The sequence below is a fragment of the Pituophis catenifer genome, unplaced genomic scaffold (genome assembly GCF_029215685.1).
Source record: "Pituophis catenifer annectens isolate HBS135680 unplaced genomic scaffold, rPitCat1.0.hap2 SCAF_3, whole genome shotgun sequence".
Taxonomy (NCBI): domain Eukaryota; kingdom Metazoa; phylum Chordata; class Lepidosauria; order Squamata; family Colubridae; genus Pituophis; species Pituophis catenifer.
Window position 1 is genome coordinate 33,807,775 of NW_027256883.1, and position 14,649 is coordinate 33,822,423.

Sequence of the window (14,649 nt, forward strand, 5' to 3'; positions counted from 1 at the left end):
AGAACTGATAAGCATCTTTGCTAGCTTATCCATGAAGCCCAGAAATACTAAGTATAACTGGAAAAATAATGGTTATGTTAGTTAATAATGCAATAATGGGGTATTGCACAGCCTTCATATAGGATAGGCATAAAGAACCAGTGAAGTCCAAATGTTAATATTCTATGTGATAGCATTATAAGAGTAATTTTGAATTGGTTCGACAAAGTAGAGAGATGAAAATCTGTGTGTTTCTAGTCCAGCGTCAAAATCTCAGTGGTTATAAACAGATTAAAATAATGGAAGCAATTCCTACATTAGTTCCAATGTTTCTAATGGATCAGTGGGTACACCGTATCTGTTAGCAGCATTGAGTTATGCATTGTTGACATAGGTTCAGTTTAAAAAGATGATTTTTGTGACAAATAACGTATTTTCTAAAAATATTTATAATTAAAATAAGTATGATTTCAGTAATACAGGGGCTTGCTAGGTCTTCATTTTGTTTGTAATCATATAATTACGGAGATAAAACAGATTGTAAAATGAATGAGATCATCAGGTCCAAGAGCTGTCCAATAAAATATTAACTAATAGCGCAGATAAAGATGCAGTCTCTTTTATACATCCAGGAAAATATGGAAAATCTTAGAAACAAAATATGTGCACTAAACAATTGCTAACATAAATGTTGAATCGTATATTTTACAATAAATGAAATTACTCTATGTTCTAAAGTGCTCCTTGGCATCATTTTCTAACATTGTAATCATATTTTTCTGCACTGATATATAAAGAATGGACTTTTTAAGGTAACTTCACATTATTCACAATTCCATGCAATTTATTCCATGCAATAGAAGTTTGTCTAAAATGGAATTGAATTATTTTGTTTACCACAATTATTTTGATTATTTTCATTGTTGTCTTTTAATGTCACTGCAGTCATTTAATGCAGCTCAGGAAAAAAAAATCAAGTCTTGAACACCACTTGACAGTGTTAAAAAAAGCTTCATTTAAGCTGAATTACCTTTTAAAGCCAAGCAATACAAGTAAACTTTCAAGCCTGATTCACACTGACACAGATCAGTCTTACTCTAAACTAACATCTCTGGTGAAGCTACTTGATGGGAATCTAAATCCATGTATACCACTGTTAGATGTTGTTTATCAGGGTGGACTGGCTGTGCAATAGCCATTCAAGGTGTGTTGGTTGATTGTTTTGTTTTCTGTTTGTTTTGTATCTAATTTGCTTATAGAGGACGGTCTCCCAATGCTGTCTAGCTACAGTGACCTTATTCTTTTATTTTATTTTTCTTTCAGCTATAAAGAACTTGGCAAGTCTGATGGGGAAAAAACACTCCAGAGTTCTGAATTTGGGTTGGCAAGGCTATGAGCTACTGAGAACATTTGAGACCCAGGGCAAAGGGCCAATTAGGATTGCCAAGGCACTTTTTATGTCTCTGTAAATATCTGACTTTTAGTACAACACGAGTTCTTTGTTGGAATGTCTCTGCTGCTGCTGTTACACCTGCTCAAAAAATGTTCCCTTTTGCTCCTCTATCCGGCTGAACACTGGAATGCATGGAGTGTTTAGTTCTAACTTTTGCTTCAATTAGAAGTGCACAGTCCTTAACAAAGCTATTGCTAGCCTTCTGCCTGATTCAAACCTTTCTCTCTCATGACTCCCTGTCCACTGACAGGTAAGTCAGAAGATTAAAGAGAGTGAGCTTCTTGTCAATGTGAAGAGCCTTTCTTCAAAGCGCTTTCTTTCTGCACATTGGTCTGTTACATTGATGCCCTGGTAACCTCCTATTAAAAGAACATTTCTTAACCTTTGGTTGGGATAGTAAGGAAAACAGCACCCTGTGCTGTTTAATAGAAAGGGTCTGTTCAAAGAATTTTTGGAGACTTGCATTCATTGTATTAAGAGAAGACACATTTTTAATCCATGCTGTCTTCCAAGTCAATCTATATAGTGGATTGCTCATTTATCTTATGTACAGAATCCAGAACTATATGCTTATGAAAGCCAATAGCATATTCCTGACTTATCACTGCCAGATATCAATCCATATGCATGTGGTCAATAAATATTATCAGCTTTGAAACAAAAAATGTAGTAACCATATCCTGATAGCAATTGCTTCACTTTTCATTTTTGCCAGGTGGTGTTAATCTGTGATTTTAAAAACATGTCCACTTTGTTTAGATTTTTATTTTTACATGCACAAGAGAAAGATTTAAACAATAAAACAACAAAGAGTAATATTTTAGAGCAAAAATGATTTTAAAAAGTAATATAATCCATAAATATAATATTTTCAGAGGTATGGAATGTTTGACCTATTTTTCCTGTAAGGAATTATGTCTTTCTTAGAGTAATATTAGAATACGTTTGTATACTAAAACACAATGCAAATAGATTGTATATTTAAAACTTGATATAAATATTTTTATTTATAAAGCTATGCTAGTTACAATGTAGAGACAACAGAAAAAAAAATCTCCTTGATTAGACTATATAGATATCTAAGCATACTTTTCAAATAGTAGCTAGCTAGGTGGTTCTGGTAAGCTTTACTGTAACTCATAGAAACAGTGACATACTCTAGTGTCTCATTTCAATATTAGATTTTCAGAGATATTTCCCCTAGATATGGAATTTGTGTTTTAACTAAATTGAATTAATGTTAGCTAAATGCTATAATAAAGAAGCAACAATGTCTTCTGTGCATATATGGCTGTAGCTGAACATAGTGCTAGCAAATTCATGGAGGAATAACATGTCAGGATTATAACCTTTAAAAGAAAAATCTACAAGTTTGTAAGCTCAATTGCAGTTTATCTTGTTAAAGATAGTCCATGTTAGTATTCAAAGACCCTTCTTACATTTGCTAGGATCTGTTGCCTTTATTAATTCAAATCTTACTTTCAGTATATGCATGTAGCCAAGATAATTATTAGAAGGAAAGATCAAAGCAAGCATATTATAGTCCTATTTCATCTTCTGCTGATGTGAGTGATCTGCCTCTTCTTTGATGTTGTATGCTTCTACAGTGAAAATACAGAGGATAAAAATACTATACCATATAATCTGGCGTTCATCCCATGAGAGCAGAATTCTAAATTGTGACACATGTCAAGAGGTTAAAAAAAAACTTAAAACGAGTCCAATGCTTTATAAAATGACACACTTTACATTTAAGCACCATCAAACATCATTTTCTATTAGTCTCTGGTAGAAATTCAAAGAAATCTTGCAAGTTTAAGTAAAAGAAAGTGAAAGCAATATTTTATAAAATAGTAACCACATTCGTTAGTTGTTATACTGTGATTTAGCCAATTTGCACCATTTTTATTCAATATAAAAAATTAAACTTGTTCTTAGAAAACTGGACAATTCATACCATCCTTAGATTGCTTAGATCAGGTACAGCTGTGCAGAAATGAATTCTCTTTTAATTTGATTGGGAAAAGTAGCTTCTGAATTCTTTTCAAAGGAAAAGAAAAGTTCAGTATAAATATCAGATGGAGTTTAAAGATAATCGTTCATTATCCAGCCATCTGTCTAGAAGTCTGCAGCCTTCTTGACTGTCTACCAATGCTTCAGTTAAACTTCAAGGAAAAACATGATGAAGGAACTTCTATCATAATCATTTTTCAAACTGACAAGCAAGAACAGACCAGGAAGAGCATGTGGATAAGAGGTGAAAAACAATATCAACTTAAGTACCCAGGTTTATATAAGTTATATCTTTATATCATTTAATTAAAAAAAAAGTTTTCTGCTAATTCTTTGCCAGTGAGATGATATGCAGATCTCTTGGAATATAACTCATGTTATCTGACTATAACATGACAAAGAAAAAGGCTAAATTTTGGACTTTAGTCTACATGTGTTCCCATTATGGTTTGAATGGGCCTCATATAGAAATAGTCTTTCCTAACCTGGGGCCTTTCAATTGAGAGACAGTGTCTTCATAATTTTCACCAGCATGGCTCAGCCACTGCCCATGCTGCATATAATTACATTACTCTAAAAACAAAACAAATCCTACAAACCAACAGACATCTCAAGGGCAAAATAGCACTCCTTTTGTTTGCTTCTCCTTTGTATCAGTTATGGTTTCAAATCACAAAATGGAGGAGTGGGGGTAATTCAAGGGTAGGTTCTACTTACCTTTACTACCAGTTCGCAACGGGAGCATACACAGATTGTCAATTATGATGTCCGGCCGGGTGGGCGGACCCTCCCACCGCTTTTACTACCGGTTCTAAAGAACCGGACAGAACCGGGAGCAACCCACCACTGGGTAATTGGTTGGGTTGGGAATCTGCCTATGAAAAAAGTATCTATACATGTGATTATACTTTCATGTGCATATCGAGGTGAAATCCAGCAGATTCTGACAGGTTCTGGAGAACCAGTAGCGGAAATTTTGAGCAGTTCAGAGAACTGGTAGCGGAAATTTTGAGTAGTTCGGGGAACCGGCAAATACCACCTCTGGCTGGCCCCAGAGTGGGGAGGAAATGGAGATTTTGCAGTATCCTTCCCCTGCCATGCCCACCAAGCCACACCACACCCACCAAGCCACGCCCACAGAACCGGTAGTAAAAAAAAAAAGCTGCAGCATGGATATGCACATGAAAGAATAATCACATGTATAGACCCCCCCCACACTCTTAGGGGGATGCAACACAAGTGATTCAGTGTAAAGTGATGGGAAAAAAATATTGGGCTTTAATTTGTTCATCAAATGAAATAGGCAAGTTGCTGATGAATGATAGCTATAGAGATCCTAGGAGCTCTACAGTTCAAATATTGTAGAAACAGCTGTTCTGCTGCCAGAAATAAGACTGGGATACTAATCTCTAATTGCCCTTAAAACATGAAGAGCTTTTTTTTTTTTTAAATTGTTTATTTGGTCTTTCCCCCACCCCAGTGGAATCCAATTCCCAAGATGGTTGTGGGAATGAAACAGACAGAGGAAATGTGAGAACACCCAGCAGAGTAGAAGGACATTGAAGAAAGGGTAGATTAAACTTTTGATAGATGTTGGAATATTTTAGCAATATATAAATTATCAAATTTAAGCTTCTCTAAAAATGGATAGAAATTAAGACATATGCCTGAAATTAGTTGATGAAAATCTATTCATTATTTGCATTATTAGTTCATGACTAAATGCATTCAAAGCATTTTTATTGTTCAAGCTGCTCAAAATTCAATGAGATTTAGTCCTAGATAACTATGTCAAAGCTTTGCCTGAACAGGAAGTAGCTTTGATTAATTCAATTGTAGATATCAATTGTAGATATAATTTTTTATCCAACAACAGTGGCCAAAGCGTTCCATTTATTTCTAAATAACAATACTGCAATTATTACAGTTATTATCCCTGTTATTATCTGAATCAAAGCCATCCCTGATCCCTTTATTTCAGCAGTGAGCTGAATGCATACATATACGTAAAACACACACACACACACACACACACACACAAACACACAATACCCATAAGAGCAAAAATATATATTACCTCCATTTTATGAATAAACGCCACAGAAACCTACATAAATGGCATATAAAGCTTTTATGAATCAGGCCTGGGGCTACAGGCCTAAGTGGTCCCCGCTGCTTTGCACACACAAACAGTTTCACAGCAATATTGAGAATTTCAATAATAAGCAAATGGCTATAAAATATTAGCCTGATTTCATTTTCATTTCCACTAGTCCAAAAACCCATTTTAAGGTGATGCCTAAAGTGTGTGTCAAATAATGGCTTGTGCCTTAGATAGGGAGGCTTTAGTGATAAGAAGAAGAGTACTGCTTTGCATAGGATTATTATTATTATTTAATTTCTGTCAAAATAAAGCTTCTGAGAGCAGGAGACTGTCAAGTTGCTGCTTAAAGTGACACCAAGGCCAGCTTGTTATCAATTAATGCAACTTACTTCCTCATCAATTCTGCCCCCTCCCCAGTGCTGATGGTTTTATGACCTAGGCCCAGGCGATCCCCTTAGGCGGTCCATCTGATAATTGACACATTTTCTAACTCGGGATAGTGATGCCCAAGTCACTGCTTTCAGCTTGTGACTCTAGCTTATTGGAGTCTGCAGCAGGCGCTCCTTTTATTCCTCATACATCAGAATACACTGACAGCTCTCCCAAGCAGGGACGGAGCAGATCTCTCCCCCAGGAAAATGTATGCAAACACCACCAGAAAATTGTCCTGGGTTGCCAGGCATCACAATGGTGACATCTTTATGATAAACATGGTATGCAGAAGAAGGCCTAATAAAAGAATAACAAATTATTACATCCAGAGGGCAATTTTACAAGATTAACTGGGGTAATAAATTATTGCCCGAGTCAGAATGCTGTGTTACCTTTTAAGGTATTTCACAGTGAAGAAATGAGCTGGCCTATAAAAAGAGAAAAGGGAGGGTGGGGGAGAGGAAACAACACCCAGAATGCAGAGCAGAAAATAGGAAACGGATTCTTACATTTTTCTAAGGCTAGCCATAAGAGCAGTGTGTGGTATTTGGCTGTCTAAAAGCAGCTTTGCCGTAAAATAGCTTTAAGCATACACCGCTCATGCCAACATAACTATTCTTGCCTTTTCTTCTTTTAATGCAGCTGCTGGACATTCGGTACTCAAGCAATCTACATAATGTCAATTTGAACAAAAGCCTGTAGCTAAAAACTATATTTGTGTATTAAAAATATACAAAGAAAATGCCAGGAGCCAAATATGTTTCATACTAATTTTTCAAATATTTAGATTCTCTTTTTTGCCCCTGGATGCTTTCAAGAAAACACAATAAACTGGCCTCATATTCCTTCCTACCCCCCATTCTTCTTTTTCTTGTTCTTTTTAACTGGTGATATTCTCCAGTTTTAAAATAGTCCTTTTCTATTTCTTCCTCTGTCTCTCTTGTGTGTGTGTGTATGTGTGTGTGTGCGCGCACACACATACAAACAAACACACACACAAACACACGGAATGCTTTGACTGTTCATTTTTTAAATAGTATTTTTAGCTGCGTTTTTAAAATAGTGCTTTCTATTTTTCTGCCTTCAAAATGAACCTGAAACAAGAACGCGACGTCCTGAGCTATCTATGTGCTATTTTTACATAGCCATCACTGAAAAGTCATATTTGCATTTCAGTTGCAAACGAAGGAGACACATACAGGTTCCTCTCTCCCTGTGGTTATTCTAGTCACAAGTCCAAGGTGTCTCATCCCCCCTTCCCCCAAAAGGCAGACCTTGCTTTTGGAGTTCAAAGGCTTAGTTCTTTTGTAATTTATCATACATTCTCACATATTACTCTGACATTATACATTATGAGGATAACAGCCTCCCTGCTCATATGCCGTAGTCACTTTCCTGAAGATTATATGGTCCTGTTTTTCTAGTATTAGGTATAAACCAATACTTTTTTTTCCTTTTCAATCGTGTCTGATTCTTGGAGATTGTCTAGACCCGTGAAGGTGAACCTATGGCACGTGTGCCACAGGTTCGCACGCGAAACCATGTTGCCTGGCACGCCGGCTCAGTTCTCAGCCTCTCTAGGAGACTCTGGAGGCTGGGGACAGCAAAAAAGTCACTTCCTGTCTAACCGAAACTTGGAAAATGGGCCCTTTTGGGCCTCCGGAGGACCTCCGAGGGGGTGGGGAAGGCTGTTTTCACCCTCCCCAGATACATAGAGAGGATCTGGAGCCAGATGAGAAAGAAAAACAGGCCTACTGGGCCATCGCGTGCCAGAAGCGGGGGTGGGGCAGGACACATAGAATTATGGGTGTGGGCACACATGCACGTGAACTTCCCCCACCTCCCCCCCTTCCTGGCACGCGACGGCAAAAAGGTTAGCCATCATTGGTCTAGACAAATCCCTATAGTTTTCTTGGCAATGTTTTTCAGAAGCATTACCATTGTCTCCTTCTTAGGGCTGACAGAAAGTGACTGGTCCAAGGTCACCTACTGGCTTCATACTCAAAGCGGGACTAAAAATCAGTTTCCTGGTTTCTAGCCCGATGCTTTACCACTTCACCAAACTGGTTGTGTAATATCAACCTATTCTTCTGGGTTTTACCAAAAAAACATCTTAACTTCTGTGACAATTTTTGCATTGCATGCTGAAGCAGGTGTGTAAAAGGGGTTTATGTAATCATTCTACATGCATAAGCATCACAATATAAAGTCATTCTTGTTTCTCACATGATTCACATCATGAAATTGCATGTATGTATATGAGGCCGTAAATGCTAAGTCTGCTAATGAAAGTGTTATAAAATGTTTAATTTATAAAAGCTAGCCAAGAGCCATATAGATATATGGATTGTAGGCTGTAGACTGTAGGTTAGGTTACAGACAGGTTTTACTTGAAAATTATTTTATTAGACTATGATCTATTGTCTGATTTTTTTTTCTGTTGAATTCCTTTTCAGCCAAAATAAGTCAGAACTCTAGTTATCCAGTAGGAGAAGAACATTTCTAGATTGAAATCAAGTTTTCTTACTCTAGAAATTAATTATCAATATGATAGAATATGCGGCACATATGAAGTATTTTATGGAATCTATATGATTAAATTTGAAAAGTGTAGTAGTCATATAATTAATAATCATAGCAACTCCTAATTTGCTAAATTAGTTCAATGATCCATGTTTCTAGGAAATCCTATCACTCTTGCAATCGTATAGTACTACAAAGTCCATATGAAACAAGTGACATCTGAACTGAATCACTAACAATTGCATCTGCTTCAAAAATCATTTCTTCAAGAGCCCAAATAACTGGCTGCTGGTGAAGTTTTGAACATGTTATCAACTGTTTGCAATATTAAACTTTGATGCAAGTTTCATGAAGAGCTATTCCACCTAAAGATAACCTTTTTAAAGAAACTGCTGAATGCAGAAACTCACAAACGTAATTTTAGCCACAGGTAAAAATAAGGAAGGGGGGAAAAAATTAAGTATCACAACTTTCAAGATCAGTATTAAAACACCTTTTTCAGACCTTTAGATGTTAGGCAGCTGTGATGACTGAAAAAAGACCTCCACCTTAGGAACATTGGACTAGCGCAAGTTTTGCTGAGTTCAGACAGTAGATTAAACTACTTTATGTGCTGATGCTTTAATGATTACTTATGCTTTTTACTGTTGCTAGAAGATTTTATCTTTGCCATGTATTACAGCGACTTTATTGTTGTTTTCTACTGTTTTTATTGATCTAATGTTTTATTGAATTTGTATTACGATTTGATAAATGTTATTATGAGGTTTTATATGTCTGATTCTGTTTTCAAGTTGTTTCATTATTCTTACTTCACCCCACACATTAAAATTGAAAGTCAAGATATTAATATTCCAGGCAACAAGAAAATATATTCAAAATACACCTAGGTTGTCCAGAGTCAGAATTTTATATAGCTTGTAGCAAGATCTATGAAGAACTGTTGTTTGTGTGTTAGAGTTTTTTAGAACTGAAATAAATAAGCTTATAAAGATTTATGAATAAAAACTCAGACCAGATTTTATTCTATTTGACATGAAGAGCACCCATCTTGAAACTCATTAGATACTTAATTGGCTAATACATAATTTACAGCACCATAGGCACATATGAATGGCTTATTTACATCAATATAAAAGATAAATCCAGATGTCTACATTTGTTTATGGGAAAGCTGATTAAAATAGATTAAAATTATAGTAAGATCTAGTTATACAATTTTTACATTATGTAATGTCTAGCCAGAGATATCATCAACCCTATCTTTCTGCAGAATCTTGATGCTACCGCTTCAGTTATTATTAGAAAAATCATGATTATTGGCTCATCCCTAATGTTAATTGATATTGTTCTATAATTAACAAAATATGCACATTCCTGAGCACCCTTACATATTTTTTTTTCCCAACTTTCAACTGATTTGGAAAGAATAACAAGAAATGCTAACAGAGTGTGGTCTATTGATACTGACATTGGCCTTAGGATGGATCTATATTTTTCTTTGTATAACAAAATATTTTATTTCTCTGTAGATGACTCTCTGTGTTTGTGTACACTGTGAAACACAGAATAGGCTGCCTATGTACCTGGCTGCTTGGTAATTATTACTAGTGAAGGACCAAAATAAAATTTGGTGAAGTACTTACATAAAAAAAGAACTTGTTATCCATCAACCTATCTCAAAATTAGCAAATAGTAGATACAGGAACTTATAATTGACAAAATATTTATAATAAACACAGATTCTATATTTTACCTATTTTTAAAAATACAAGCAATGATATCCAACTTGAGAACCATGCTGGTCATGGGGTCCTATGTAAGGTATATGAAAAACAAGGAATTAGACACTATATAACTCTGGAAATTCTGAAAGAGTTATCTAAACCCTGTAAGCCACATGACAATCATGTCCTAAGATTCAGCTATACATTGGCTTCTGATTATTTTGATGAATTGTATATCATGGTAAACTCCTTTAAAAACTGAGATGTTTCTGATAATGTACATTTACTTTGATTATAGAGGGATTTTTAATCAATTGAACATTTCAGAACACATTTCATTCTTTTTCTGCATTGATCCCCAAACCAAATATCTATAGAATGATAGGTTTACCACCAGTTTTTTTTTACTTACTGGATAAGTAAAGGATATATAAGATGGACCAGAGGGATTCTCTAGTTAGTACAGTGTTCCCCAACCTTTCCATCTTTGCAGACCGAGGGATGGAAGAGGGAATGGTTCAGCACAAGCAGTAAGTCAGCATGCATGCACAGCTCCATTTGCGTGAGTGGGGCGCATGCGCATGTACCGCTCAAACAAATGGAGCTTTGCGCACACGTGCTCGCCTGCTGTTTGCACACAAGTGGCATGTGCACGCTCGCCTGTTGCTTCTGCGGCCCATTGTTGAATAGCTCATGGCTCAGTAGTGGGCCATGGTCTGGGGGTTGGGGACCCATGGTCCGGGGGTTGGGGCTTTCAATATTTCGATATTATGTGATTCAAAACCTGAACAGAATGGGACCAGGTTTTGTTTCATTTATTTACTTATTTACAGTATTTGTAACCTATCTACATCAACAAGGAATATAGATAGGGTACAAGGTCAATAAACAAACAAATAAAAAACCCCTCAAAAGCAACTGATAACCTAAACTACATTAAGAGCCAAATACACACTGAAATAATACTGTTTTGGTTAATTTGCGAAATATCAGTAAGATATGGGCAAAAGGAGCCCTGAGTATTTCTGCCATTTTATTACCTTTTACAATGGGTGGTAAAAATCTACCCCCCCTCTCTCACACACACACTCACTCACTCACACACACATCATTATATGTACTTCTCTCACTACTCCACCCTTAAATATTTTATTCCGTTTGAGCTCAGTCTCTTGGCTCATCTATGAACATATTTTATTTTGCTTTAGATTTATCTATTTATTTTTTTGTTTAGATTTTTACCAGTACTATGTTCTTAATCTCCAATTCTGATCTGTTTTGTGGATTCCATGTGGACTTACAGGTAGAAAACAAAGTTGATTCAGAAAGGCAGCTGTAAGGAATCCTGAGTAGCATTTTAGTAAATGGCTGGCTTTGCTTTAGATGTTTAGAATGCAGCAATGTAACTTGGCATTTTTAAATGTTTGTCCTGCTGTTATGCGACTTATACACCGATAGCTTTCTCCCTTTAATAGTCAGGTTTTATTCTATTCTTTTAATAGCAACTGTATCCTGTTGTGATTTTTCTGGGAAAGAATCATTTCATTTTCATTGTGGCCACTGTTACTCTTATGTTATCATTTCTTTCATTAACAAGTCTGCAACCCTTATCCTCTTACAAGAATTCTTTCTCTACATTTCCTTCATTTTGATTGGAATACATTTGGATTAATTAGAAACATGAAACCAGGGATGGATGATTGCAACTCTAGAACCTCACTTGAAATATTGTTACTGGCATTTCAGGAAGAGGTCAGGGAAATAAATGAGTGCTCATTAGCCTGAAGCCATGAATGATCTACCAACCATATAGAAAATTGGCAGCCCTTCTGCTTTTTGTCCTAAAGGAGTTGTGTATTAAACTAATTGTTAAATAAAGCAAGCAGGTTGACAGCCAAATAAGACAGCCCTTTGACACATGTAAAATAACAGGGCTTATGCGGATTTTTTTTAAATGTTACCCTTACATTCCTTTCTCTTATCCTGACATATGGAAATTTTACATGTTTTGTGAAATACCTCCATATCCCAGATAATATGGCCTTTTAAAAGGAATCCTAGAGCAACTTTGTTAAACGGGATAATGAAGGTCTCCGCTAAATTGACGCAAAAGTCTAAAACAGCGAAATAAAGCCAAAGCCATATATCATATTTAAATATTCAGGTAGTTGAAAAAAAATTGTTATTATTTGAAAATAATAACAAAAACCAGACTATTTTTATTTTGTCAACAAAGAAATCACCGTACAGTTTGATTGGACTTGTTAAAAATATATAACAGGTCTATGTTCATGATTATTGAAAATGGTAAATGCTCTTAACATTTTCTGGATTTCTTTTGATAATTGACTCTGCCTTGCTTCTCACTTTTTCTAGTTAAATTCACACCTGTGCCAAATGCCTGCATATATGTAAGGTAAATGGCTTAATTATGTATAATAAGTATTTCTCTTAGTAGCCAGCCTTCCAATCCTGATGCCGGCAGAATAGTTGTATTGCTACTTTAATAAATACTTGCCATTTTGTGCTGATATAAGCTATAAGATATAGTGATTTATTACATTGATAAAACAAAAATGCTGATGCCTCACTAAGTATCCTATGCTCAACTGGTATACTCCACAAATATTAGATTACATTTAATCGCTCAGCCTTTCTTCATGCTGATATGCACTTAATTTATTTGAACTGCCCAGGACAAACTGACTTTCAATATTTCAATGTTTTCAGTATGCCCTATTCAGGAATCTTGATAAAAAGCCCCCTCCCCTCAAAAAAAAAATAAAAACCCACCACCCATTTTACTTTTGGTATCTTTTTTTAAGGAGTTTCAAGTATCTTTTTTCCTAGCGTCAAGGAATTGAACAGCCTTACAAAGAAGACAATAGCAAACTATTTCCCAAAAATGTTGCCTAGAAAGTTGCATTAATTTGTCCATGTAATCACCAGGAGTCAGGAATGACTCAAAGACAAACGAACAAACAAAACGAAGAGGGTCAAAGCATTCAGTCAACCTGCAGCCTGGAAGAAAGTGATCATGTTTTCATATATTTTTTTTGAAAGAAAGAAATGCTTCAATATTTTTCCTTTTCTCACCTCTTCCAGACAGATAGATTGCTATAGGAGTGCAGCTGTGTCATATGTTCTCCTGTTACTTGCCCCAGCTTCTGCCAACCTAGCAGTTTGAAAGCATGTAAAAAATGCAAGTAGAAAATAGGGACCACCTTTGGTGGGAAGATAACAGTGTTCCGTGCGCCTTTGGCATTTAGTCATGTTAGCCAAATGATCACGGACAGCGCTGGCTCTTCGGCTTTGAAACAGACATGAGCATCGCCCCCTAGAGTCAGGAACGACTAGCACATATGTGCGAGGGGAATCTTTACCTTTACCTTAATGATAAAAGATGTTTCATGAAAACCCTCATATATTCCTCTACACCAGTCCACTGCTCTTCTTAGCGGCTGCAGCCTCACTAAAGGGTATCCAACTTTTGGCTCTCAACTAATTGCTTCATTGGGTAAAGCATTGATCCATAGCTTAGTACTAAGAATACTATCATGGTTTAAGATGGTTAAAAATAAGAGCCTGTAGTACAGTGGACTAAAGCACTGTTATTAACATCTGCTGCTTGCAATTACTGCAAGTTCAAATCTCACCAGGCTCAAGGTTGACTCAGCCTTCCATCCTTTCAAAGGTAGGTGAAATGAGGACCCAGATTGTGGGGGCAATAAGCTGACTTTGTATAAAATATACAAAAGTATGAAGGCTATTGCTTAACGCATTGTAAGCCGCCCTGAGTCTCCGGAGAAGGGCGGCATATAAATTAAAATAAATAAATAAATAAATAAATAAATGAATGAATGAATGAATGAATGAATGAATGAATGAATAAATAAATAAATAAATAAATAAATAAATAAATAAATAAAGTTTAAATTACATGAAAAAGAAAAAAAAATAATCATGGGAAGATTTTGGAGGAAAGCAAATCTTGGAAAGGAATAGTTATTTATTTTGTCCCCCTCCCTTCCCCTCCAATGATGATGAGTTCAGAGATTAGGTGTAGGGTTTTTTTTCTTTTCCTTATGACAGTTTAAACTGAAAGAATACAGCACAACATTACTCCACTATATGCTGAGTTTTCCTGTACAATCCAGAGAATTGTCTCATGGCTGAAACCAGTATAGCCTTCCAAGAAGAGGGTTTCCTCCTCCCTTAGGGTCAGAACAAACAGCAGAGGAAATGCTTTATATACACTGGTACTATTAAGTAGTTTGCTTCTCGTTTTATCCAGCTCTTTCCTTGAGAGCACAATAGAGGCAATTAACCGGATTTCGATTAACTGCTTGAAAAATCACCACCTGCTTTCTTTTTTTTCTTTCACTTAGACCTTTTATTTCTGACCTAGATTTAGCAAG